At 43.8% G+C, this 26,353-nt stretch overlaps 1 long non-coding RNA gene across 3 annotated transcripts in view; it reads right to left on the bottom strand.

Annotated features, from left to right (window-relative positions):
* The window catches only part of LOC106978509 (uncharacterized), a 62,382-nt gene that overhangs the window by 13,251 nt on the left and 22,778 nt on the right, over nt 1-26,353 (bottom strand). Inside the window, exon 4 of one of the 3 annotated variants that reach the window (XR_008295204.1) lies at nt 3,416-5,721. The exons of 1 other annotated variant lie outside the window; for it this stretch is intronic. This is a non-coding gene — a long non-coding RNA (uncharacterized LOC106978509). Of the gene's footprint in view, nt 1-3,415; nt 5,722-26,353 lie in introns of those variants that run through there. One more of the 3 variants, XR_001430804.3, reaches the window with a different exon arrangement.

Here is a 26,353-nt window from a genome sequence, read left to right as displayed (position 1 = left end):
AGAGAGAGAGAGAGACGGAGGGAGGGGCAGAGCGAGAGGGAGACACAGAATCTGAAGCGGGCTCCAGGCTCTGAGCTGTCAGAACAGAGCCCGACGTGGGGCTGGAACTCATGAATTGTGAGATAATGACCTGAGCTGAAACCAAGAGTCAGATGCTTAACCGACTGAGCAACTCAGTCTCCCCAAGACTTCTTAATTACCATATCATAGCGCTTCCTGGTTGACAAAATTTCTGCGGTCACTGTCCCAAACTTCCCTCACACTTCCTCCCTCTTGTCTGTTTCTGGGAGGCTCTCTTCCAGGCAGCATGATGGTGCAGGCATGGGGAGCTGACCTTGGAGGGGCTGGGTGGTCCTGGCAGCTTTCCCTTGCTAAGACCTGTTTCTGAGAAGTACTCAGAAAACCCATGACGTAGGTGAACCATGATGATGGTCAATGTTCTCATAGCTCTCCTGCCCTTTCTAGAAGCTCTTTCTATCTCCTGTCTTCCCCCATGTCTTTGGCTTGCTCCCCAGGGGGTGCCCCACTCATGCCTTCCACCCTGCCTACATATGTCCTAGGCATCTTCCAGTTCCTTTCCCTGACAAAAATGTGCCTGTCCCAGAAAATGATCACCACGGAAAGGTAAGAGGGAGAGAGAGAAAAAAGATGAAATATTGCATAAATAGTTGTTATGGGTTGAACTGTGTTCTCTCTTGTATGTTTGGGTCCTAACTCCCAGTACCCTGGAATGTGACCTTGTTTAGAAATAGTGTCTTTGTAAATGTAATTATTCAAGTAAGATAAGATCACAGTGGAGTAGGGTGGGTCCCTAATCCAATACAACCGTTGTCCTTATAAAAAGAATGTCATGTGGAAGGACAGGGATGCACACAGAGAGAAGAGCATGAAGGCGGACATTGCAGTGATGCGGCAGAAGCCAAGGAACAACCAAGATGGTCAGAAAAAAACCACCAGAACCTAAGGGAGGGAAAAGTCTCTCCCTCACAGCCCTCAGAAGGAACAAATCCTCGCAACACCTTGATCTTAGACTTCTGGCCTCCAGAACTTGAAGAAACAAATTCCTGTTATTTAAGCCACTCGATGGTACATTATTGTGTTGTGCATCCCTAGCAAACTAATAAAAGTAGCATAATCGCAATTTTGTAATACAAAACAAACCCCATATATGTTAACAATTATTCTCTCTTCCTCTCTCTCTCTCTCTCTCTCTCTCTCACACACACACACACACACACAATCAAAGGAAGTATATAAAAAAGTTAACAGTTTTTCTATTGGGAGGGTGGGTGATGGGTAATTTTGTTTTGTACCTTTCTCCACACCTTTGGGTATTGTCCCAATTCTCTTACAACTCTACAATATTATATATCATTCCATAGGCTTCCGTTTCCTCATCTGTAACTTGGGAATAGGCATACCAATCTTCCAGTCTTAAGGTTCCTGACATGCCTGAGTACTGGTCAGTTAGCATCCCTCAAGAAGGGAGAGCAGCTCCAAAGAAGTAAAGCAGGGCATTGTAGCCTGCGCTCTCCTGTTTATCATCAGGGGATCACTCAGCTCTTACGAGAAGACATCGGCGTGGCTGCTAAACAGGGCATGTGGGTGCGGTCAGCATGGGTGTGGAGGGTGAGCTGGCACGAGGGAGCTGGCTGGACACCTTGGGTTTGGGAGGGTCAGCGAAGGAAAGCAAGAGAGGTTGGAAGGTTGATGGCAGAAAGATTGATTAAATGAGGACAACTTGGGGTGCCTGGGTGGCTCTGTCAGTTGGGCGTCTAACTCTTGGTTTCAGCTGAGGTCATGATCCTGGGGTTGTGGGGTCGAGCCCTGAGTGGGGCTCCATCTTGAGCAGGGAGCCTCCTTGGGATTCTCTCTCTCTCTCTCTCTCTCTCTCTCTCTCTCTCTCTCTCTCCTTCTACCCCTCTCCCCTGTTCATGGTCTCTTTCTCTCTCTAAAAAAAACCAAATTTTTAAAAATGAGGACAACTTGGGGGCACCTGGGTGGCTCTGTTGGTTGAGCATCTGACTTCAGCTCAGGTCATGATCCCACAGATTGTGAGTTTGAGCCCCATGTCAGGCTCTGTGCTGACGGCTCAGAACCTGGAGCCTGCTTCAGATTCTGTGTCCCTCTCTTGCTCTGCCCCTTTCCTGCTCATGCTCTGTCTGTCTCTCTCTCTCTCTCAAGAGTAAGTAAAACATTTTAAAAAAGATTTTGAAAATGAGGACAACTTAATCTGTTTGGGGTAACATTTCTTAGTTTGGGGTGAGGGTCTGATGGAGCAACTGAAAAGGAAAGAGGAACCATGATAAAGTAGAAAACACAGCCAAGGAAGCCAAATGATTCCCTCTGGTAGGAATAATGCCCTGCCTCTTCATTTCTTCCCTGAAAACCCTCCAGGAACAGAGCGGGTGACGTAACTTACTAGAACTTTCCACAGCCCATGGGAACGTGGTCTCTTCTGAGGAGCAGTATTCCCCGAACATCCCTTTCCCTGGCTATAGCTGTGATAAGGTGCTCTTTTCTGGAGGCTGTTTAGGCAGGTGCTACCAAAACATTTAGCTCTGCCTGTGACTTATCTCAACAGGAGGGTTGTCCTGAATCTTCAATTGGCCATTTGTGACTTCAAATTAATCCTTGGTCTCCACAAATTCTGGGCTGCTTTGCTTCTTTGTCATCAGTTATGTCTTTTCTATCTGCATTTTATTCATTTTTTTTAATGTTTATTTATTTTTGACAGAGAGAGAGAGAGAGAGAGAGAGCATGAGCGGGGGAGGGGCAGAGAGGGAGACACAGAATCCGAAGCAGGCTCCAGGCCCTGAGCTGTCAGCACAGAGCCCAACGGGAGGCTCAGACTCACAGACCGCGAGATCATGACCTGAGCCGAAGTCGGACGCTCAACCGACTGAGCCACCCAGGCGCCCCATCTGCATTTTAAATCCCGGTAACTTAGGGAAGAATTGATATCACAAATGATATTCATGATCCATTCATGATCCATTCATGAGAGGTCACTGATAGCTTTTGGCCCTTTTCTTCACCAATCTATATGTCTCTTTCATTTTATATCTGCTAGCTATGTAGCAACATTTAATATAATTGTAAGTAGTGAAAGGAAGAGAATACAAGAATTGCATGTAAATTATGATTCTGGCTATGTAAAAACAAATAAACACACACACACACACACACAAGTATAAGGAAGATAAGTGTGGAAGAAAAAAACCCAAGTAATTAATAATGGTTGTGTTATGAGTACTAGGAGTTTGGATTTTTTTTTACTTATTCTCTATTTCCTTAAACATTTTAATATAATGGAAAAATACCTTTATAATTAAGAAACAAACTTACAAAGATAAAGTAAGAGGCAGAACGAGTAATAAAGTTTGGTAAAATAAATAAAACCGGTAAGCTAGTCATAGATAAGGTTTCCTAGAAGTAAATATACATAGCTCTTAGCTCGGTGTGTGTTAATTGATGGAGAACTATGACCACAGAAGGCTTATGGAAGACATTTAACCACACGTCACCCCTGTCTACTCCAAGAATGACCCAAAGGCAGAACCATATGAGACTTCAAATCTATTGGGCATTTGCAGAGATCTGGGGGAGGGGCTGGAAGTCCAGGCATATTAGAGATTCGGGAGCTTGTAGAAAGACTATGTAGACTTGACTAAACTTGGGGGTTTCCAGGAAGTGCTTCAAGCATGACATGGTGAGGCTCCGATACTGTTTATTTTTAGAAGTCCCGTTGAGAGGAGTATCTTTCACCTCTCACCAAATTAACTACGCTCCTTGGAACCGCGGACATCTTTCTGCTGTAGCAGCAACAGGATCAAAGCACGTGTTTAGAAAGAGAAGTGAAAAACACCAGATGTGAGCAAAACCACAAGGGGAATTTCAGACAGGCAGCACGCACCGGATTACCCAATTTGGAATGTGGCCCAGGTCCCAGGACAGGCGGACCCTCTGAGGATCAGACTGGAGAGACAGAGGTTATTGGTCCTGATGTCAGCCAAATGCTGCTAACTTGACCTGTGACCTTGCTCAAGCCAGTGACTTCCTCCAAACCACTTTCACCGTCTGTAAGTGGAAGGCGTGGCTCACTTCCTCTCAGGAATAGCTAATGGAAACCATGCTAAAAACTAGAGGTAAGAACGAGGCATGATCTTGAAGACTGAGGGTAAATTACATATGAGTACATAAATACCATGCCACAGAGACACTTACAGTGTGTAGATACAAATATTTTGTGGGAAGGATATGTGTGAAAAAAACCCATGAGATTAAAGATTGGGTCACATCAATTCATAGAGTAAATAATTGGAGGGGGTGTGACAGGAGAGATATTTTTTCCCTCACCCATAGCTCTTTAGGTCTCCTGGGGTCACCCCAGATCTAGACTAAAGCATACTACCTAGTGTATGGTTAGTGCCGAATAACTATTAGTATAGAATAGAGCTTAAAAAAGGGTAGCCCTTAAGTTTCAAATTTCAGCTTTCTTTTTTAAAAATTATTTATTTATGTGTTTATTTTTAAAATTTAAAAAAAATGTTTATTCATTTTTGAGACAGAGCATGAACAGGGGAGGGGCAGAGAGACAGGGAGACACAGAATCCGAAGCAGGCTCCAGGCTCCAAGCTGTCGCACAGAGCCCGACGCAGGGCTCGAACTCATGGACTGCGAGATCATGACCTGAGCCGAAGTCGGATGCCCAACCGACTGAGCCACCCAGGTGCCCCTGTTTATTTGTTTTTGAGAGAGAGAGACAGAATGTGAGCAGGGGAAGGGAAGAAAGAAAGAGAGGGAGACACAGAATCAAAACAGGCTTTGGGCTCTGAGCTGTTAGCACTGAATGTGGTGCAGGGCTCGAACCCACGAACTGTGAGATCATGACCTGAGTGGAAGTGGGACACTTAACCAACTGAGCCACCCAGGCACCCCTCAAATTCCAGCTTTCTTGACCACTTAGTTGCATAGCGTATAGTTGTGTAGCCTTGGCTAAGTTACTACATAGTTTTGCATCTCAGCTTTCCTTGTATGCAAAGTGAAGATAATGCTCTACCTCGAAGACTTGTTGTGTAGATTCAATAAAGTAATATAACAAAAGAGCTTAGAAGAGGGCTGGGTGGGTAAGGTGTGTTATTATTAACTCCCAAAACCTCCAGAATGGACTATAAAGCTCTCTGCATTTCTTCATTTTGTCTCAGTTTTCTCATCCAAATGTTTCCCACATTCTTCCTCCATTTAAGAATGTTTCCTGTCTTATTCATCGATGTAGTTCACTGCTCCCACCAGACTTCAAACCAGCCTTACTCACTCCCCACAGAAGCCATTAATTTATTCTTATTCCTGCCAGCTTTGAGTCAGTCTCTAAGTTGACCCCCCAGTGAGAAATCTGTGAAGCATCACTGAGTCCTCTGCTCTCCCCCTCTTGGGTTTCTTACATAACAAGATGCTTTCTTAACCAGGGGAGATGTCCCACTAGGGATGACAAAGGATGCTTTAGTCCTCTTTAAGAAGAAGTTGTCAACCACGGCCATCGCAGGGCAGAACAGGGAATCACCTTGGAATCACTGAGCATGGCTGTCTTCAGGAGTCATGGGTATAGTGAGCCCCCCGAGACTCTTCGGTGAAAAGTCGTCACTGGAGAGGAAGAGGGATGTGGTACTGGGTCCAGGAAGGCAGATGTTGGAATTCATCCTAGTGCCACTCAGGAAGTGACTGCATATGAGAATGGAGAAAAGAAAAAATAACCTGACTAGCGAGGGTTATGATATTTTGGGCCATTAGAAGATGATGGGGGCACTGCTGAGTGGAGTGTTGTGTTGGGGAGTCACTTTCGCTAAAGTGCCGATGTGAATGGCCTCTACTTTGGCACACACAGAGTGTCAGAGAACTGAGCTACCATAGCCCTTCCCTGGACAATTTTGTCACCAGCTCTAGCATCATTCCTTCCCAAGAGTGTCCTTGCCTCCCACCAAAACCAAGTTTGAGTATGCTATCCCTGCTAATTGTTTTTATCACTGACACCTTCCAGTCACTTAGCCTTTTTTTAAAAATCCCTCCACCATATCATTCTCTAGGATGTTTTTACTACACGATCGTAGGGGTCCCTAAAGATGACTCAATTCTGGAGAAATGTTTGAGCCCCTATTATACAAGGCTAAATGCTAGGGAACACAAAGATAAGTAAAACATGGTTACTGTTCTCAAGGAGCTGCTATCACATGATTTAGGTGGGTTTGCTAAGTGACACTTAATCCAGGGATGGCCCAGGTTGCCCTAATTATCTTCCCTATTGGCCTGCCTTGTCCCTCTTCATTTATTTAACAAATATTTATTGAGCAATGACCATGTGCTAGGCACTGGGCTAGCCTTAGGATGCAGCAACAAATAAAACAAACACCATCCTCACCTCTAGAGAGCAAAACTACAATGTAAAAGAATCAGGCTCAACACCTGGTTGACTACCAAAGGAATAGGTAAGACTTAGGGTTCCCATCTCTCCTCTCCTAGAGTGGGGTGTGCTGGGCCATACTTCCCTCTCCCAGCCAGTATGCAGTGAAGTTACAGTTGAGACATGTTAAGTTCTTATTGGAGTCTGACTTCAGGAACACCTGGAATGAGGGAAGAAGACTAGAGTAGCTGGTTACTCCATGCCCTGGGCTCCTTCCTCACCAGCATTCTCATCATCTCTCTTCTCAGCAAGCAAGTACCTTTCACACTACTTCCTGGTAGATATGGGTTAGAGTCTTCCAAATAGATAAATGTGGGGTATCTTTGGTTTGTTAATGAACAGTCTTCAACAACTGAGGGGAAAGTCGATTGTATAAATACTAAGTTTCCAAGGAAGGATAAGTGAAGGGCTTCCAAGGAAATGTTTTTCTTATTTGAAGAGGCATGTAGAATGAAGGCAAGTATCAAATTGCTCCTGATGGCAATAAAACTACTTCTTATAATCTTAGGAGGGACAGCTAATGTAACAGTGACTGAGTAAGGGATGTAGTAAATCTCTTCAGGGCCTCTGACTCTTCAGAATAAGACCCCGAGGAATGACTGACTGTAATAGACTCAGCCAACTATTGATTAACTGTGCTCACAGAAGAGCGTAATATTAGAATAGAACGGAGCATTATAGATTGTGTTGGATTATCAAGACAAGCACAAAGTTTGGAATCAGATGGTCCTGGGTTCAAATTTCAACTCAGGTTCCTCTTTGCAATCTGGGCCTGAGGCAATTTATTTATTATGTTTGCATAATACAGATAAAAGTTCCTATGGAGTAGTTTTTTTTTTAAAGGACTAAATAAAGTGGCATAATCGAAGGCACTTGGCACAGAGTAGGCACTCTGTAAATGCTCCCTTTTCTTCTCCTTTTACAGATTAGAAGCCAAAGACTGAAGAACTGACCTAAGTGGCCTGAGCGCCCGCAATTAACCAAGGTCATGCCTAGACGAAAGCTGCCTGGCTTCCTGACTTCTCATCTAGCTGTCTTTCAGTTGCGTTCATAGTGGGAGTTGTGCAAAGATAACTGAAAACACATTTATCTCTGGTTTTCTAAAGCCTGAGGGGGATGACATTTTTAAAAAGTAGGTGGGGTGAGAGGTGTAAAAAGCGGATTTACTTTGGTGAGTTTACGTTGCTTGAGCATACACCCCACGTGGTAGAGGAAAATGAGTATAGCCAACATGGGATTCAAGATTGTGTTACATTAATCCACAAAGTAAAGATTCCACATATTCTTGAGTGAGGGGGGTGTGACAGGGTGTCTTTGTTTTTTGTCCTCACCCACATAACCCTTTGGCTCTCCTTCAGGCCACCTCAGATATAGACTAGTTTTCAGAAGGTCCTACATAACATAAACATTTCCTTCAGAGTTCTGAGCTTGCTAATGTGTGGATTTGGCAGACAAGTGCAAATTAAAGTAGTTATGCATGAAAAATCACTTGTAACCTGCAAATTACTTCAGTGTGGGATTGGTGCTCCACATGGTTGAATAGAAAGAGCCCTCAGGGGCGCCTGGGTGGCTCAGTCGGTTGAGCGTCCAACTGTTGGTTTTGGCTCAGGTCATGGTCTAGAGGTTCGTGGGATTGAGCCCTGTGCTGGTTTCTGCACTGGGCTTTGTGCTGGCAGCTCAGAGCCTACTCGGGATTCTCTCTCTCCCTCTGTCTCTACCCCTCCCTCACTCGTGCAGGTGCTCTTTCTCTCACCCTCTCTCTCCAAATAAAGAAACGGACATTAGATAGAAAGAAGGACAGAAAGAAAGACAGAAAGACAGAAGAAAGGAAGAAAGCAAGCCAGCAAGCGAGCAAGCAAGCTCTGGGCCAGGGATGGGATGCCTAGCTTTCCTGCCACTGCCCTCCTAGTCAGGGGGACCCAGGAGGGGAAGCTAACTTCTCTGGGCATCTGTGTTGTCACCTGTAAAATGCCATGAAGTATGGAATGCAAAACACGGACTACATTTTATTTCCCTTTATCCTTACAAGAACACCACGTGGTAGATAGTACTGTCTCCATGTTATAGGTGAAGAAATAGAGGCATTTTGTGATCTGTCCAATATCATTAAGCTAGTGAGTGGCAGAATCTGATAAAGTTGCCTATTTGAACTCAGAAGGGGCTTTTAACCTCCAAGACAGACTACCTACATTGAGAAGGGTAAAATGGATACTGAAGCTCAAAGCACTTCAATGAAGTATAAACAAATGTTTATTACAACATTTGGGGGGATATGATCCCTAGGCGGTGCCTGCATTCAAGTCATTTTCAGCTCATTGACTTTCTTATTCATTGCTTCTCATCTGATCTGAGGGCATCGAGCCACAGTTCTCCTCTCTCACCTCATTTGCTCTGGTGTCAGTTCTCCCTCCCACACTGGCTGCGCTCAGGGGGAGCCTGGCCACTTCTTGCCAAGTGGGGGAGTGTAAGTGTAGGACGCCACTCTCACACACTCAGAAACACGTGCACAGATACCCGCACACAGAAACACACACATAGGTGCACATACCCGCATATTCATACTAGTTTGTTGTACACATCCATGGTTTCAGAAACCGACAACTTAAGAATCTGTCATTATGATGGCTGTGCAGACACCAGCAATAAACCATTTCCCAGATTTGAGGTTTGGAGTGAGAAAATGGTGTGATAAAGTGATAGAAAGTGGAGACCCACATCCTAAGGAGAACATCAAAAGACTCAGACCCGTTGGCTTCGGTCCCAACCCTGAATTCTGCAATTTCTCTTAGCTCATTCAGCCTGCTGAAAGATGCTTATTCTCAGTGGGCAGTAAAGTTCAACACAAACTTGGTGTCTCTTCATGAACTGATTCTGAGCTTTCACTCTGTTTTCTGTGTATGTGTTCCAGGCAGTGGTGGTCATCAGACTGTAAACCTGGGAGGTTCAGGGTCACATCGATGGAATTCTCCCTTAAGCGGTCTGGTATTACATGCAATTAGCAATTTCGTGATGACAACACTTTTCATTCTTGCTACTGCTTTTTGTTCGGTTTGCTCAGGAGACAGATACAAATGAACTTATTTATTTATTGCATATGCACTTATTGAACACCCTGGTGATACTCTCTCATTTTTGCATTAACTCTTAATGGTTACAAAGCGTGTTCATGATTAGGATCACACTCAGACTTCCCAAGAATCCTTTGGGATAAAAATATTACCTACTTGATGATGTTTGTGAGGATTAAATGTAACAAACTGCAAAAAGCACTTAGCACTGGGGGCTGGGACACAGTAAACAGTATTAAATGTTACTATTCGCATCACTATAGACATTATTAAATATCACTGGCCTATATTACTGATGAGGAACCATAGCCCAGAGAAGCTAAGTCACTTGCTCAGGTTGGAGAATTAGGCAGCAGAATTCAGTTAAGAATCTAAAACTCAAAACAAACAAACAAAAAACCCCCAAAGAATCCAGATCTCCACTTTCCAAGACCATTTTAGAAAATTATCAGTTGAGATTGCAATCATGGAAGGAAGAAAGCAGGGCCTTAGCATACGTGACAGGTTTTATGGTTGGTGAGTAGGCAGAAGTGTTCAGGGACAAAGCACTGCTCAAGGGGGAGGGGGAGGCCCAGGTCACAGACCACAAGCGGCTGTACGATTCATTTTTGCTCCCACAAACGCTGTCTTCCCTCAGTGCCCTCACATATATTGTTCTCCTTCCCTCGCTGTCTTTCCCCTCTCCCCAGTCCTTCACCAGAACGTGGCGAAGTTCATGTTTCAAGGCTCAGCCGAAACATCTCTTCCAGGAGGCTTTCCTGAGCCCGGTCTGGGTTCGCACCTACTGATTTAGTCTTCTAAATCAGCACCCTGTCTCCTTTTAGGAATACTGGTCTAGCATCTGTCTTCCCAGCAAGGATGTAAGCCACGAGAAGTCATCAACTTTATCTTACTTGCTGGCTGATGTATCCTCGGCAGCTTTAAGGTGTATCTGGCGGCTTTGTTACCCGCAGAGCAGGTGCTGGCCAGCACAAAGATGCAGAGGAAGAAGACTAAGTGGAAAGACATGAACATGACCTTGAAATGCTTTTCCATTTTGCCACAGAATCACTGTGAGTGGTGTTGTTGGGAGAAGTGAGGAAGCCTAGAGCAGACAACTGGAAGAAACGAAGAAGGACTCCAACACACAAGAGAGGCATGGAAATCGTAACAAACGCAGGTGTTCTTCCTGTAAAGCCCAGAGGTAGGCCCAGACTTCTGCAGACAAAGGAAAGGGAGCTGGGAATGAGCCATTTCTCCCAAACTGCCGCCTTTGCTGCCTTTTGCTAGAAAAAAATCAGGAATCCCTGCTCTTCACAGATGACTGAGCAGGGAGTAAGTAGTCTAGGGATTACCGTGATAAACCTGCTGAGGGCAACAGGGAGGGAAGGAGGGTTTCCCCGGGTTGATAGGTTGATCTATTCGTGACTCTGTCATGTTGGCAGCAAAAAGCGGCCGTGGGACTTTTGGCAGGAAATGTCCAGCTCCGAGGGAGTCCTGATCATGCTGGGAGGTGGCTCCCCTCCCCCGACACCCCAGAGCCCCAGCCTTTTCCCCTCCGCACCCTCAGCGATGGTGCCCAGACCATCTCTGTCGCCTCCTCCCGGGTTAGGGCAGCGCGGAGGGAGGATGCGGGGCGCAGCTTCAGCCAGGGCCATTCTGTTTACGTTCCCACCCCTCAGCCCTGGGAAGCCCCGGGTTCCCACACTCATTGAGGCAGGAAGGTCGCTGTGGACACCTCATCTGTCTAACTGCAGATAAGCAGCAGCTGCCGCTAGCACGTTGGGGGTCACCTCCCAGACTGCCCACCCTGGAACCACGCGGGAGGAGACCCCTGCCCGTGGCGCGCACGGCGTCCAGGGCCACCTGCTGCCGCAGAGGCCGCTGCAGAACTGCGGGACCCGGCCGGGAAGACGGGGTCTTGGACACGCCCAGGCACAGCGCATATCTGCCCAGAGCGGCTGCTGGCCTGACGTTCGGGGAGCCCCGCGGAGTTGCACGATGCTCCGCTGCATACTGTTCTCACATCGCTCTGACCACCGCCCGTGAAGAACGGAGAGCAGGTGTTTTTGCGTCCATTTTGCAGATGAGTAAACAGCTTCAGGATGTGCGACAGACCCGCCCATGTTCTCACAGCTCGTCAGTGGTAAAGGCCGTCTGTCTGCCTCCGGTTCGGGCGGGTCTTTCTGTTCCTCCCTGCCAACACAGGAGGCCAAGCGGACAAGTGCCAATTTTTATCCCCGAAAGAGAGCTCTTCCTCCCAGGTTTAACCTGGGTTTAATCTGTCTTCCACCCGGGCCTGGGTGTAGTGAGAAACACCGTGGCCTTGGAGTTTGACTCACGATTCCTCTTCTTGCCAGCCAAGCGTCTTAGTAGCTGCGTGATTTTGGACTCGATTGCCCTGAATATTTGCTTCCACATGCATTAAATGGAGATACAGTTGTTCCAATGGTTGACAATAACAGTAAACACTCTTTTCCATGCCCGGGGCTCCGTTCTAAGCACGTTCTAAGTACATTGACTTGTTGAATTCTCAAACGACCCTATGTTATTTCATATATGTTATCTCATATACCCTATGTTATTTCATTTTACAGATAAAGACTCCATGGCAGAGAAGTAAAGAAACTTACCCCGGGTGACACCGCAAACAAACAGCAGAACCAGGATTCCAACCCAGGCTGTCCCACACCAGAGCCAAGTGCTTAATCTCCAAGTTATATTGACTATGACAATTGTATTTACCATCCAGTAAATGAGGACCTCCAGTAGGTCCTCAATCAATTGCTGTTACTAGGAATTAGGGCAGGATTGGCTTGATTTATAAGCAACAAATAGTGCTAACCACCTGAACTAATTAGGTAAACCAAAAGGCCTGTCCACTCCAAAATATATTCAGTGTAGTTATGCCATGGTTTCTAACTTTCCACCACTAGAGTCTCCGTTTGTTTAAAATTTAATTTAATTTAGGAGAGAAGGGAGTGAGAGGGGGAGATGGAGAGAGAGAGAGAGAGAGAGAGAGAGAGAGAGAGAGTCTCAAGCAGACTCCAAACTTAGCACACAGCCCAACGCAGGGGTCGATCCCACCACCCTAGGATCATGACCTGAGCTGAAATCAAGAGTCGCATGCTCAACTGACTGAGCCACCCAGGTGCCCCTAGAATCTCCTTATATGGCAGGAGGACACTTCAGGGACATTTTGGCAATGTCTGGAGACATTTTTGGCTGTCATAACTGTGGGAGTGCTATGGGTGCCTAATGGGTAAGGCTGCTAAACATTCTATAATGCACAAGATGGTCCTTACAATAAAGAATTATCTATTCCCAAATGTCAATATGTGGAGCTTTAGACACTGCTTTACTACTGAGTAGTAAGTAGGTAGTATTGAGTCAAGACTACTTTAGTCTTGGGGCGCCTGAGTGGGCTCAGTTGGTTAAGCATCTGACTCTTTGTTTTGTCTCAGGTCATGATCCCAGGGTTGTGGGATCGAGCCCCGTGTTGGGCTCTGCGCTGAGTGTGGAGCCTTCTTGGGATTCTCTCTCTCTCTCTCTCTCTCTCTCTCTCTCTCTCTCTCTCTCTCTCCCCCTCTGCCCCTCCTCCCTTAAAAAAAAAAGACTACTTTAGTCTTGAAGGGCCCTAACAGTCATTTGTCACATAGGACAGCAAAGTAATGCTCTATTTACCATCTGTTGATGCGTTAACACAGTTCACTATATGTAATCATTTGTTCTTACCTATTGCTGTCACCACTGTTGTTGCCAGGCAAAGGAGGTGTGCCCTAGAAATGGTCAGGCTTATTTGGGGCTTGTGGTAGAGTTAGAAAATTGAAGCTGTTTTTCTGGCAAGTGATGTTACTAACCCGCAGATTGCTGACATTTCTTCCAATATGTTGAAGTAGGTCATAAATAAGCTTACAGCAATGCCATTTCCCTTCAGCACGTAACTCTATGAATTCCTGATATCTCTCAGTTGAGTCAGCTCTTGTTTTTGTCCCCCCTGCAATTTTATAAGCACCAAAAAGATTTTTTTTTTTACAGTCTGATTTTGTTGGCCCCTTTTGGAAACTCCTTTAGCTACTGACATCTTTGAAATGATAAACATTTACTTTACCAGTCAGAACTTTGATCAGAAGAAGAATCTTGGTACCTTATGCGTGTATGAAATATCTGTGATGCTTGGCGGCACATCTAGCGCTCTTATTTTGCTGGAGAACACTGTGCCGCACATCATTATGACTCACTGATTTCCATCTCATCATACATTAGCTCCAAAGACTCTATGAATAATCTGGAAAGGAGTTGTGTCAGTTAGTTTAGGCTAGCTTATGATGCAGTAACAAATGATCCCAATATCCTAACTACAAAAAGATTTTTCTTTTTTTTCCTTTTTTTTTTAAATTTAAATTTTAGTTAAACATATAGTACAATATTGGTTTCAGGAGTAGAATTTGGTGATGCATCACTTACATACAACACCCAGTGCTCATCACAAAAAGTGTGCTCTTTAGTACCTATCACCCATCTAGCCCATCTCCCACCCACATCTCTCCATCAACCCGTAGTTTGTTCTCTATCATTAACAGTCTCTTGTGGTTTGTTTCCCTCTCTTCTATTCCCCCACCCTTCCCATATGCTCATATATGTTTGTTTCTTAAATTCCACACATGAGTGAAATCATATGGTATTTGTCTTTCTCTGATTGACTTACTTCACGTAGCATAATACATTCTAGCTGCATCCAAAAAGATTTATTTCTTGTTCATGTTGCATGTACAACATAAATTGACTGCTGTCAGGGCACCTGGGTGGCTCAGTCGGTTAAGCATCTGACTTTGGCTCAGGTCATGATCTCATGGTTTGTGAGTTGGAGCCCTGCATCGGGCTCTGTGCTGACAGCTTAGAGCCTGGAGCCTGCTTTAGATTCTGTGTCTCCCTCTCTCTCTGCGCCTCTCCTACTTGTGCTCTGTCTGTCTGTCTGTCTCTCTCTTTCAAAAATAAATAAACATTAAATATTTTAAAAAATAAATAAATTGACTGCCATCCTATTTCCTCTTTTTCATTCATGATTTAGGCTAAAGGAGCAGGCCCTATTTGGGACATGGTGATGTCATAGCAGGGGAAAAGAGCAATGGTAGAACCATCTGATGACTCTTACAGCTTCCACTTACAATTTCTTACAAATACTCTGAACTGGTATATGTCATATATGCTTACATTCCATAGGCCAATGCAAGTCCATAGTCAAGCCAGATGTCAATGAGGCAGAGATGTATATTTCTCCTATAGGCTCCATAGACAGGGGCAATGAATATTCTCAACTATAATATAATCTACCACAGGAGTCTGTCTTTGCCACCAAAGTTATGAACTTCTTCAGAGCCAGGGTCTTGGACTCAAATCACTCCCTTTACAAGAGGTTTCTATTCAATAATTGGAAGAAGAATATGAAGTGAAAGAGTTGAGGCATACAATCTGATAATTTATAATTGACTTGATGAAGATCAGAAGTAGATGGTAAATGTTAAGGAAAAGACAGTGGCCAAAGATGACTTCTAGGATTCCAGCTTGGACAACTGATGAATGATAGTGCCAAAAATTGAGGTAAAAAATAGAGAAGAAGAGGAGGTTTAGAAGGCAAAAGACCAGTGTTGGTTTTGACCCAGAGAACATGAGGTGTCTTTGGCATAACCATGTAGAAATCTATAGTAGACAGCTGGATGTGGCTCCTGAGAGAGTACTGAGCTACAAAGATTGAATATTGAACAGTATGTTTATTGAGCACTTACTATGTCAGGTATCTTGCAAAGAAATTTACATGCATTTTCTTATTTAGTTCTTATAATAGTCCTACAAGCTAGTTGGTATTATTTATCCTCATTATATAGATAAGGATATTGAGCCTAAATAAGTTTTTTTAAAAAAACCCAAAACTTCACCCAAGCCTCATGGCTAGGTAAAAAAGGACCTAGGTGCTTTGTCTTCACAAACTACTTTCAACAAGTTATGCTTAGCTGGAACAATGATAGCAAATGAGAACATCCAGGTACCATGAAAAGAAAGGGAAGAGAAGGGCAGCAGGTCAAGGGCAGGACCCTGAGGAATATGAATATTTAAGTATCAGAAAGAGGAAGAGCCCTTGAAGAAGGCAGAGAAGGAGCAGGTAGGAGGAGGTCAGAAGATAAGAAGGCCTCAGAAGCCCAGTGTGTAGAGAGTGACAACAGAAAGAGTTTCTAATAGGGACAGCTGAATACTTGAAGAGCTGGACTGGGAAAGGTCCAGTGGTGTTGATCGGTAGGCCTAGTCTCTGACAGTATGTCTAACCTCATGCAAGTATCTGTTACCAGCTATATTCCCCATTGGAATGCCAGGAATGAAAAATGAACCACTGTTGGCTAGTCACATGCTGACTTTGGAAACACCAACCTGTCACTGATTCTCTCTCTGTGAACTCTGCCCCAGAGTCTGCCTTGGCCTTTTGACCTGTTTAGGTAGTTCTTTGTTTCTGGGTCTTGGTGACCTGGATTTTGGACTCTGTACCTATGTGTACTTGTCTGAGGTTCTGGACTGTTCTCTCAGCTTAGAAAACCCAACCTTACACCACATCCCTACTCTTGGTTACTATGTACTCCCATCTTGACAGAGTGAGGTTGAACCACTGTTCCTTAATTCATAAGGCTGTGGCTCCTGCTAATTTTCTGCAACTCGGCTTCCCAGAAGGAAATGAGGGGTTGTGGTCTTAGCTGGTGGCCACTATATCTGCTCTGTAGATATATATATCTGCTCACTTTGAGATCATAGGTTATTGGTCAAACCTTGCCAAGCCTTGCAATACCTGTTGTCAGGGCAGGCTTTCTGTCTTAAGGTGAGCTCCCCAGTTGTCATGCTTTTTAATCCAGCTCCAGCTGTTTGTGGAGATATAAGATTTACATGTGGCCACAAGAGGACACTCATTAAATGAAATTTCTCATTTCTGCTTGGAAAGCAGGATGCTGGACAACTGTCCAACTATGGCTGTGAGAAAAGTCCCAGTGGCATCCATAGAGTGGCTCTTGTCCTTAACGTTCACAGAGTAGCCAACTACAACATTAGAGTACGTAAGTATCCAAATCTGCCTCACTCCCGGTGACTTGAACTGAATGAGCCTCTCCGAGGGGAGGGCACCCTGAGGGGAGGGCACCAGAATCCTCTAGCAACTCTGGTCTTTGTGTTCACTTGGAGATTGCATATATCCATTACCCTTCCATGACCATACCCCTCAGCAAGTGCTATCAGATTTATTAAATAAAAATACAGGATACCTGGTTAAATTTGAATTTAACAAATTTAACAAATTTAAACAAATACATTTTTAGTATAAGTATATTCTACACAACATAGGGCCTACATATACTAAGAAATTATTCATTGTTTGTTGGAAATTTAAAGTTAAGTAGGTGTCCTGTATTTTGCTTGGCAACCCTATGGGCACCACAACATCCATCATCTGAGACTCAATAGGAATTCATAGGTCTTGGGATCCAATGGGTCTCCACTTCTCCCAAGAGGTCACTGGGTACTTTGTGAAGAAGAAAAACAGGAAATAGTCTCTGTTAGGACTACTAGGGCCCTGATCCTCTCTGGTTCCCTCATGCTTTTGGGTCAGGGGTCCACGAAATTAGACGTTCTGAGTGCCTATAACCTTTGTTTGCCTCTTATCAGCTGCATTTGGAAAATGGCTTTCTAGAAGTGTCCAGATAGTCTGAAGAGATCATTATGCCCCTTGACCTGTGACAGCACCAAATGATCAGTATCTTGCATGACTTTCTAGAGGAGATTTTTTGCAATTCTTGGACACTATCCTAATATATCCTTAAACATCTCCACACATACCCTGCCCAACTGTGCCTCATATAACCCTCTAGTCCAGCAATCCTGGGTTACCTGAAGCATCAGCATCCCCCAAACAGTCTCTAGACTATTCCAGTTTGGTGTAGCCAGGTGTCTATGATCCTGGGGTAAGAGATTTCCTGGTTACTTGAGGACATCTAGACATCCCAAAGCATGCTTGACAGCATTTTGTTCTTTTTTTTTTTTTGTGCAACTGACCTACTAACGACCTCCTAAAAAAGGAGAAGGAAGTTGGCCTGATGTGCTTAGTGTGGCACTATTTTTTGGACAACTCAAGACTCCTTTCACCTCTGCTCCAGTATAGCACCAGCAGGCACTTAACTATGTGCCAGATATTTATCCAAGGACTTCATTTATATTAACAAATTTAATGCTTATAATAAAAATAACCCTATGAGGTATGTACTGTTATTTTGCTGTTTTAGAGATGAGGAAACCAGGACAGAGAGATAAAGTAATTCCTCTAAGGTCACACGGGTAAAAAAGTGGCTAAGAAGTAGAAGCTGAGATTTGAATGTGGGCAATCCAGCTCCAGAGTCTGTCCTCACTTGTGTGCCAACTCTAGCCAGCCTGGACCCAGCTTGGTTCAACCTTGGTCCCCTGCTGGGACCAGTGCTGCCAACATGACGGAGGGAGCCATCCTGCTGAGGAGGAGTCCTCTATTACCCCCATTTGGGATGGAGAATGGCTTGCTGTCAAGATGTCTTCAAGGCCTAGAGGGTCTAATGAGTGATATAGTCTGTATAGAGCCGAGTCCACAGAAGCCTGGAGAAGCTAGTACAAGCCTAGAAGCTCAGCTCATGCTATGCAAAGCCTATCATATGAGCCTTGGGTGCTCCATCAGCAACACATCCAGCAACAGAACCCCAGTCTATGTTGTAAGCCTGGATACATGGTGGCAGCAGACACAACTGTGGAAGATTCTGGCTTGAATATTTGAATCATTCAATCCAAATTGTCTTTTAGACATATACCTATGGTCCTAATCCAGATTCAGGGCTTCTTGGGAGCAATTCATAGGGGTGTAACATGCTAGGAAGGCCTCTATATGAGTAGAATGGTGCCCATCCCACAGCAAGGCCTGAACATAGCATCAGCTCAGCCACCTATCCATCCTGCTACTAAAACACAACATCCCTGTCCAACATCTGTCCTGGTACACTCCCACGACAATACCTGGACCTCAAGCAAAGATAACATGGGCTTCCCAAAGAGCAGCTGTTATGCTCTTTGGGAAAGACTTTGCTTTCAGAATTTGTTTCTCTTCTTCCAGAATTGCTTCCCTGTGCAAGAATAACTTTCATCCTTACCGTTTTCTTGTGCCCTTCCTTCCTCACACTAGAGAGAAACTGGGAAGGTGTATACCAACTCAAAGGAAACTTGATGAGCATACAAAGTTCTAACTGGCAGCAGAAGTCAAGAGAAGGTTTTCATATAGGATGTCATCTGATTTTCCTCTAGCACGTTCATCTTATCTACCTAATGTGAAGGCTAGAGGATTGCTAATAATCATAACACCAGCAACAACAGCTATCACTTATTGAGCACTTACTCTGGGCCAGTACTGTGCTAAGTACTTTGCACATATTTCTGACTGAATCCTCACAATAATGCAATGGGGAGAATGCTATTTTACCTCCAATTTAGCTGAGAAAATTGCCTTGCCAAAGATCACATAGTGAGTAAGTAGTAGAGCCAAATTTCAAATCCCAGTTAACTGAAATCTTGGGCATTCAGCTGCCTTGTTCTATGTCAGCATCAACTGACTTCCTCCATGCCCAATCTCCCAGCTTCTTCTATTCTTTTCTCTTCTGCTAATTCTCCAGCCACTACCCTGATGACAAGGGAGGATAAACATGAACTATCCCCAAGAGGGAGTAGACTCATTATGACACCATGACTGACCTCACTGACTGGACCACGGGAAGAAGTGAGGGCATGAGGAATTGCTTTAATTCGGTCCTTTGAAGCAGAGACTCCACCCAAAGTAATAAAGTGTTTGTTATAACTGCTTTCCTGTTTTGTTCACTGATGGATCCCAAACACCTAGAACCATACGTAGCTAATAGTAGGTGGCCGACAAGCATTAACTAAGGGGATTCAGGAAGTTGGGGTTGCCTGATGAAGAGCACAGGAGCCTTAGTAAAGCTGGGTGGCAGGAAAGTAGCTTTTAGTTGAGCCAGATGACAGGATTTTCCTAACACTGGTATACATTTCTCAGCTACTCTTTGCAGGCTTGCTTCCTACTATCCTATTCCAACTAACACATTCTGTTTACCACTCATGTTTTTTTTTTCTTCTACTGCAGGATTGATGCTTATTCATAAATTCCACTTTCTTATCATGCTGTTCTGCTTCCTCATAGATTTGGTTTGTATAACCCTCCACAGCTCTTACTCCATCGTATGACATCCTTTCAACTTCAGCTTAGTTTCCATGACTAATTGCCCTCATTATCTCCATGTTTCCCAATTCAAATCCTACAAGAAGAGAATCTGATAGACCAAATGCATCTTTCCCATTCAAGCCCTGACTTTTGGAGGGACAGCCCTAATGTCAGAGGCCAATCCCTGGTCCAATCAGGAGCCATCCCTGGGTAAAGAACAACCTAGCTCTGCTTCTCAGAGCAGGGGGCTGTGGGTGGGGCAGTTTCATCTTGAAGAGGAAGTTGGGTGTGGTAGGCACTTTGTTGACATATCCAGTATAGGAGTGCTCCTGGGAGCCCATCTCTCATCTCTGAAAGGTGACTTTGTAAGTTAGGACTTTTCATCAGGCCTTACCAGGAAAGCCCAGCCAAATGCAGTGTGACCTGCTGAGTTTGGAATTTCTCTTGGCTGGACACCTTCTTGCACTCTTCCTTCTGGCACTACCTTGGTTTGTCAGCTTATTACCTGTTTGGAGTTGGCTTGTTTCTGGACTCTTTTCTTCACTTAGGTGAGTTGGCTTCCAACCAGATTGCTGGACTCTTGAATATGGTAAGTTTTGGGTTTCAACTTTGGTTCTGGATCATGCTTTAGCTTGAATGTAAATCAACTCTCTTGCTCTCTTGCCTCCTCCCTTCTACAAAAATTCACTCTTCTTGAAGTTATCACTTATCTGAGGGTGGCTTTCCTTCCCAGCCCACCAACATATTCCTGAGGGAATGACATTAAGAAATAGGTGATGGCTTCAGTGAGAGCAATTTTAGAGGAATGGTTGGGGCAGCAACCAGACAGAAGCAAGTTGAGGAAGTGGAAATAGTGAGTATAAGACTATTCTTCTGAGAAGTTTAGATGAAAAGGAGAGGAAGAAAACAACTAGGTGCCAAGAGGGTTTTTGTTTAATTATTATTACTTTAAGAATTCTTCTTAAGAATACATAATTTTGTAAAACACTTTGAAACATTAAAGTTATAAAGAATAAATTTAGAATTCTCCATAATTTAATAACTGTCTACATAATTATGATAGTTATTCATTTTTGAGCACCTACTACATAGAAGACTTCTGCTAGTCACTTTATAAGTAGTGTTTCTATTTACTGTGCAATACAAAGTCCTAGCTGGGCAAGACTTAAGATGAATATATCTACAATACAGAGTAAGACAATATCCTTTTTCCTAAAGCAATGATTGGTATCCATTGATTTACAAGAGGGCTGAGAAGTTTGCTGAGGGAAAAACTCAAATCTTTCGGTAGGGTTTTAGTAGTGCATGGACATGTCCATGGGGAATTCTCGAAGCAGGCAGATTGCTGGCAGGTATGGTGGGGCCCCCAGTGAGAGCATAGCCTGTTGAGGCAGGAGTCTGCAATGGTAAGTCTGGGCTTTAGTTCTGGAAGGCCATGGCCAGTTTGGCTGTCATGGGGTAGGGCCTAGTTCAGCTTCCCTGTATGTGTCTTCCCAGAAGAAAACAAAGAAGGGCCTCTGTGTAACAGAAAGAGTCATTTTATGAAGCTCTGTAATGCCCTGGGGCCTATCACCCGGTGGGTAACTGTGTGTAGACTCTCCAGGAAGAGAGCTTTTCCTTTCTCACTTTGAAAGACACTGACAGACATCACAGGGGCTATCCAGCCCCAAGTTTCCCACAAAACTAGCATCACAGGGCCAGTCATGGCAGCAGAGGGTTTTCGTCCAATTTACAGTAAGGTACCAGTACCTGACCTCAGTTAGCTCCGTAACACTTTACCTTGAGCGTTAATGCTGAAATAAAAAATGGACTCTCTTACTTCCTGTTTTTCAAAGCATCATTGACTAGGGGAACAATGCAGGGCTCTGAAAGAGGCATGCTGTGAGCTTCTAGCTCACTGTGGTAGTGCCAGAGCCAGGACCATGGTGTCTGGCTAAGCTGTGACAATAAATGATTCAAGAACATGGGTAACATCTGCCCACTCATGACTCACTCAATGTCTTTGCACAAACACCTTCTTAATAGAGTCACTCTACATAAAACTGAATACCCCCTAACCCCTGCTGTCCCATCCCCTAGAAAGTTGTGATAACTTTCTCTCCACTGCATTCATCATTTTCCATACCATAATTGTTCTTATTTCTTCTTCTTTTTAAAAAATTGCCCCTTTTCCTACCCTAGAATGCAAACTCCACGAAAGTAGTATCCATGTATTTATTGTGTGTCCCCCAGAGCCCAGATCAGTGACTGGCACAGAATCTTCAATAAATATTCATTGAGTTTGTCCACTTTGTGGGTTTCCCAAATATATTTGGGGGAGGATGAGAACTATTAAGATTTTTAATTAGCATCTAGATTCATAGCATGGGAGAACCTAGGATATTTGCTTACACTGATAATAACCCTGTAATGTGTGTACTATAATATGCCTATTTTACAGATGAATAATCAATTAGAGCAAAAGCAACTTGCCCAGACCTCATAGATAATAAGGGCCAGGGCCTTATTGTAAACTGGTATAATAAGTAAGAAGACCATATAGGAGGTATTCCTATAGCTGAGGCAAGAGTTAACAAAAGCCTTCATCGATATGGTAGAAATGGAATCAGAAAAAAAAAGGGGGGGGGGATGGAAAGGAAAGAAACTGTGCAGATTGATAAGAAACATGGGAGAGAGTATTTAATACATTTTACGGGCTCTGGAAGCAGCCCATAAAAATAAGATGAGCACAAGAAGACTCTTCTACGAGGGAAGTAACTTCAATTTCTTTCAGAAAGAGAAGATTGGCTAGTTGAAAAACAAGAAAGAAACAGATTGAGTAAATTCAAGTCCTTGCGATGTCGAGCAAATCCATGACAAAATTATCTTAATATGGATTTCATATCTGGATTTTAACTGCAAAACAGATGAGAGTGTAATAACTTACGGCAAAAAGAGTTGAAGTTGAGTCATGACATGGAGAAGATTGTGGCAAGTGTCCAAGGAATGAGTCAGGAAGCAGCGCAAAGCCTTGGGGAGAGGGGATTCTCAACATTAGGACTTGGGGTTGCTAATTAGCAGGTACCTAGGCAATATGAGAGGCCCTTGAAATAAGCCTTGGTTTAGGGTGAAGGAAATGCAGGGCACAGTAAAGAGTGGGTCAGGCCACCTCTGTCGCAGACTTTGAGTCTGTTTTTCTCTCTTGTTCAGCAAGAGAGCGGATGCAGAATTAAATGTGAGAGAGGCTAATGTCCGGAAGGAGACAAGAGCCATGAGTAAGGGTCCTTGCTCCGTTTTTATTAATATCAGAAGGCTTACAGATGTGATGGATGTGCACAAAGAGACAATGAAATAGTGAACACTAACTCATGTGTGAGAGAGAAAGGGGTTTCAAAGATATGCGGTGTTAGGGGTTTGGATCAACACAAAACAAAATCCCTGCACCCAGCAGATGGTTGTTTATGGCAGGCATGTAGGCAGGCACGCACGCACTAGGTGCTGTGTCTGCTTATCTTAACTTGCCTAGGGGATAAGACAGATGGAGCATGCTATCTCAGGGTCAACAAGGCACCTTTCTTTTGCTAATTAGCTCCGGTCAGGGCAATTTCACTCTGCTGCTGTGGTCTATAGCCCTGTTTACCTGTTTACCTATTCTGGACCTTCTGTCCTGTGAAAGCAGCTTTCTGCTTTTGTTCTATGCTGGGGGTGCTTTTGCCCTGTTTAACTGTCCTGGATGCTTTCATCCTAAGCCTTGTTAACCCACTGGTGCAAGCTCAGGCAATTCCTAAACTTACTCCCCACACATCCCCACCATCCCACTCATCTCTGGCCCATCAGCTGGTATTGCAGACTATGCTGTGATCCCCCCAGGGGTTTTGGAAGGGGAATGAGGGTCAGAAGACTGGATCAGAAGGGCCAGCCAGGATAGTCAGTCACACATGGTGAGAAGCAGGTGGGGAAACTGGATTAATGCCTACAGGAAGCCTCAGGAGGATAAATCCATCCCAAGTCACTGGATACTGGTTATGGGGGTGGCAGCCTATTTATTCACTCAATCAATATTTACTGAGTGTTCTTTATATGTTGGGCACTGTGCCAGACATTGGGCTAGGTGCTGGGAATTGAGGTATGAATAAACTATTTCCTGATTTCTTCCCTCTCTTTAGGAGAAAGAACAGTAACAACATCTGGCTCTCATTGGTACAAGGATTGGGCAGGCCTGCGTCTGAAAGAGGCAGACATCGGCTTGGGCAGAGGGGTCAGGTTGGGGACAGCATGGCCTGGCTGATACAATACTTATATTGTACCATGAATTTGTGTTTATTTTCTACACTTCGCTTGGTACTATTTACTTATATTTGATAAGCAAATTGACTACTTTATGTTTTCTTATAAGGAATTTCTCGATACATAGTTATGAGATTGGATGGAGAGAGGGCTCTTGATTTTCAGTCCTCAGAGCAACAGTGTGCCTAAATTGCTGGCCTTGACAATCACCTAAAATAAGTGTATGTCAAATCATTCAGTAGAAGCAGCAGCAAAGAGGGGAAAGGGCATGATCCATCACTCCTTCATCATAAGCTCAAACCATGAATCACAGTGGAGTGTAAGGATTTTATGTCACTGCAAGAGTAGAGGTCAGTGTGCAGATGTCTGGAGAGATGATCCCACCCATAACACTTTAAGACACAACACTCGGGAACCACTTAACTTGTAAGAGCAAGCTGGCAATAAACTTCCCAAGTTGTGTGTATGCCTTATTTTACTCAGTCTGTAAGTAGGCCCATAAGATCAGCCCTGTTTTCCCAGGTAAGACTATTCCTCTCAATTACTGGAAGGTAATGGAAGAAACAGAGCTAGTGTCATCAACAAACCTAGGCCCTTGATTTATTTCATAGAATGGAATGGAATACTCATTTTTTTTTTTTTGTCATGGTGATATGGGGTTTCCCTAGTAACAATGTTGTACATAATTATAAGATTCCTATAATAGCCTATCTAATTCTGAATACAGTATATGTATAATATAGTTGACTTCTACACAGCACCTAGCCCAGCATCTGAAAGGGGACAAGAATAGGACAATAAATAAGAGGAGGGGCCCAAATGAAAGTTCATTTAAAAAAAATTTTTTTTAACGTTTATTTTATTTTTGAAGGAGAGAGAGAGACAGAGTGTGAGTGGGGGAGGGGCAGAGAGAGAGGGAAACACAGAATCCGAAACAGGCTCCAGGCTCTGAGCAGTCAGCACAGAGCCCGATGCGGGGCTCAAACTCACAAACTGTGAGATCATGACCTGAGCCGAAGTCGGACACTTAACCGACTGAGACACCCAGGAGCCCTGAAAGTTCACTTTTAAACCGTTTTTTGAATTTTAGCTATATGACTACAGGTTCTAGCTGAAAAGATTTCAATCTTTGCCTTAATGTAAACAGTGAAGATTCCAGGAGACAGGATTTTAGGGTCAATTTAAAAATTTCTAGATCTGTTGTCTGTATTATTTCAGTCTGAATCCTATACCCCATTTAAAATTTAGGCCATTCATTGCTACAAAGAATTTTAAAGCAGAATCAATCAGTGTACTTCAATCTTAACATTTATTAATTGCTTCCTCCAATCATTTTACATGTATACCAACCCATTCAAGCCACATATCTATGAGATATGTGTCATTATCATTTCCACTTTACAGATGAGGAAATTGAGGCAGACAGTAAGTAACTTGACCAAGCTGTCACATCCAGTGAGTGACAGAGTTCATGCCCAGGATCCAGGCAGTGTGACTCTGGAGGGCACACTTGTGGCCACCACGCTACATTGGCTCTGCGTACTTAGTTATCCCAGTAAAACAACTCTTAGATGTTTACGTGTTTGGTACTCTTGTTTTGGATGATTACCTATTACCCATTGAAAGTTGTCAACTTTGTTTCTAAAACTGGCAAGCTTGGTTTTAAAACTCATCTTTTTCTGCCCTCTTTTCCCCAAGAGACAGTTGTATAGTAACCTTTTCAGAAACAAAATAAGTGTAGAGTTACTTTTGTGAGGACAAATGGGGGAGGACCGTCCACTCATAAGCTGGGCCAAGGTTCCAGTACCTTGTTTTTAACATGTATCAGTTGCCAGTATGCAAAGGCAGTCTTTTTCAATGAAAACCAGATAAAATGTGTTTATTTCCATGCCTTAAAATCTTCCTATATAACAAAGGATAGCTTTTATTTTTCTTATCTGCCATTTTTCTCATCAGTACATAATTTCCTCTCATTTCTTCCAAGGTTGATGTAAGACTAGCCTTTTCACATATGATACCCTTAGGAAAATCTAGGAAAGAGAAGTGGATGGGGAAGCATTCAGAAATTATTTATTAACTTAGGATATTTTAACAATTGCAGTAGCTTCTATCACGCTCTTTTCTCCAGCTTCTGGGTCTATGAGGAGGAGGAGAAACTCATCTGCAGTGACATTTCTTCATTCTATTATTACTTCTTGCACAGGGTAGTAGAATTTTTTTTTTTTTGTAAGCATCTTACTTTGGAGATAAGGAAAGGAACAGCGAGTCCAGCCTGTATATTTTCCTGCAGAACATTATTTTGACCTTCTG

The sequence above is a fragment of the Acinonyx jubatus genome, chromosome C1 (genome assembly GCF_027475565.1).
Source record: "Acinonyx jubatus isolate Ajub_Pintada_27869175 chromosome C1, VMU_Ajub_asm_v1.0, whole genome shotgun sequence".
Taxonomy (NCBI): domain Eukaryota; kingdom Metazoa; phylum Chordata; class Mammalia; order Carnivora; family Felidae; genus Acinonyx; species Acinonyx jubatus.
The sequence above is the reverse complement of the archived record's forward strand: the minus strand, read 5'-3'. Positions and strand labels throughout refer to the sequence as shown.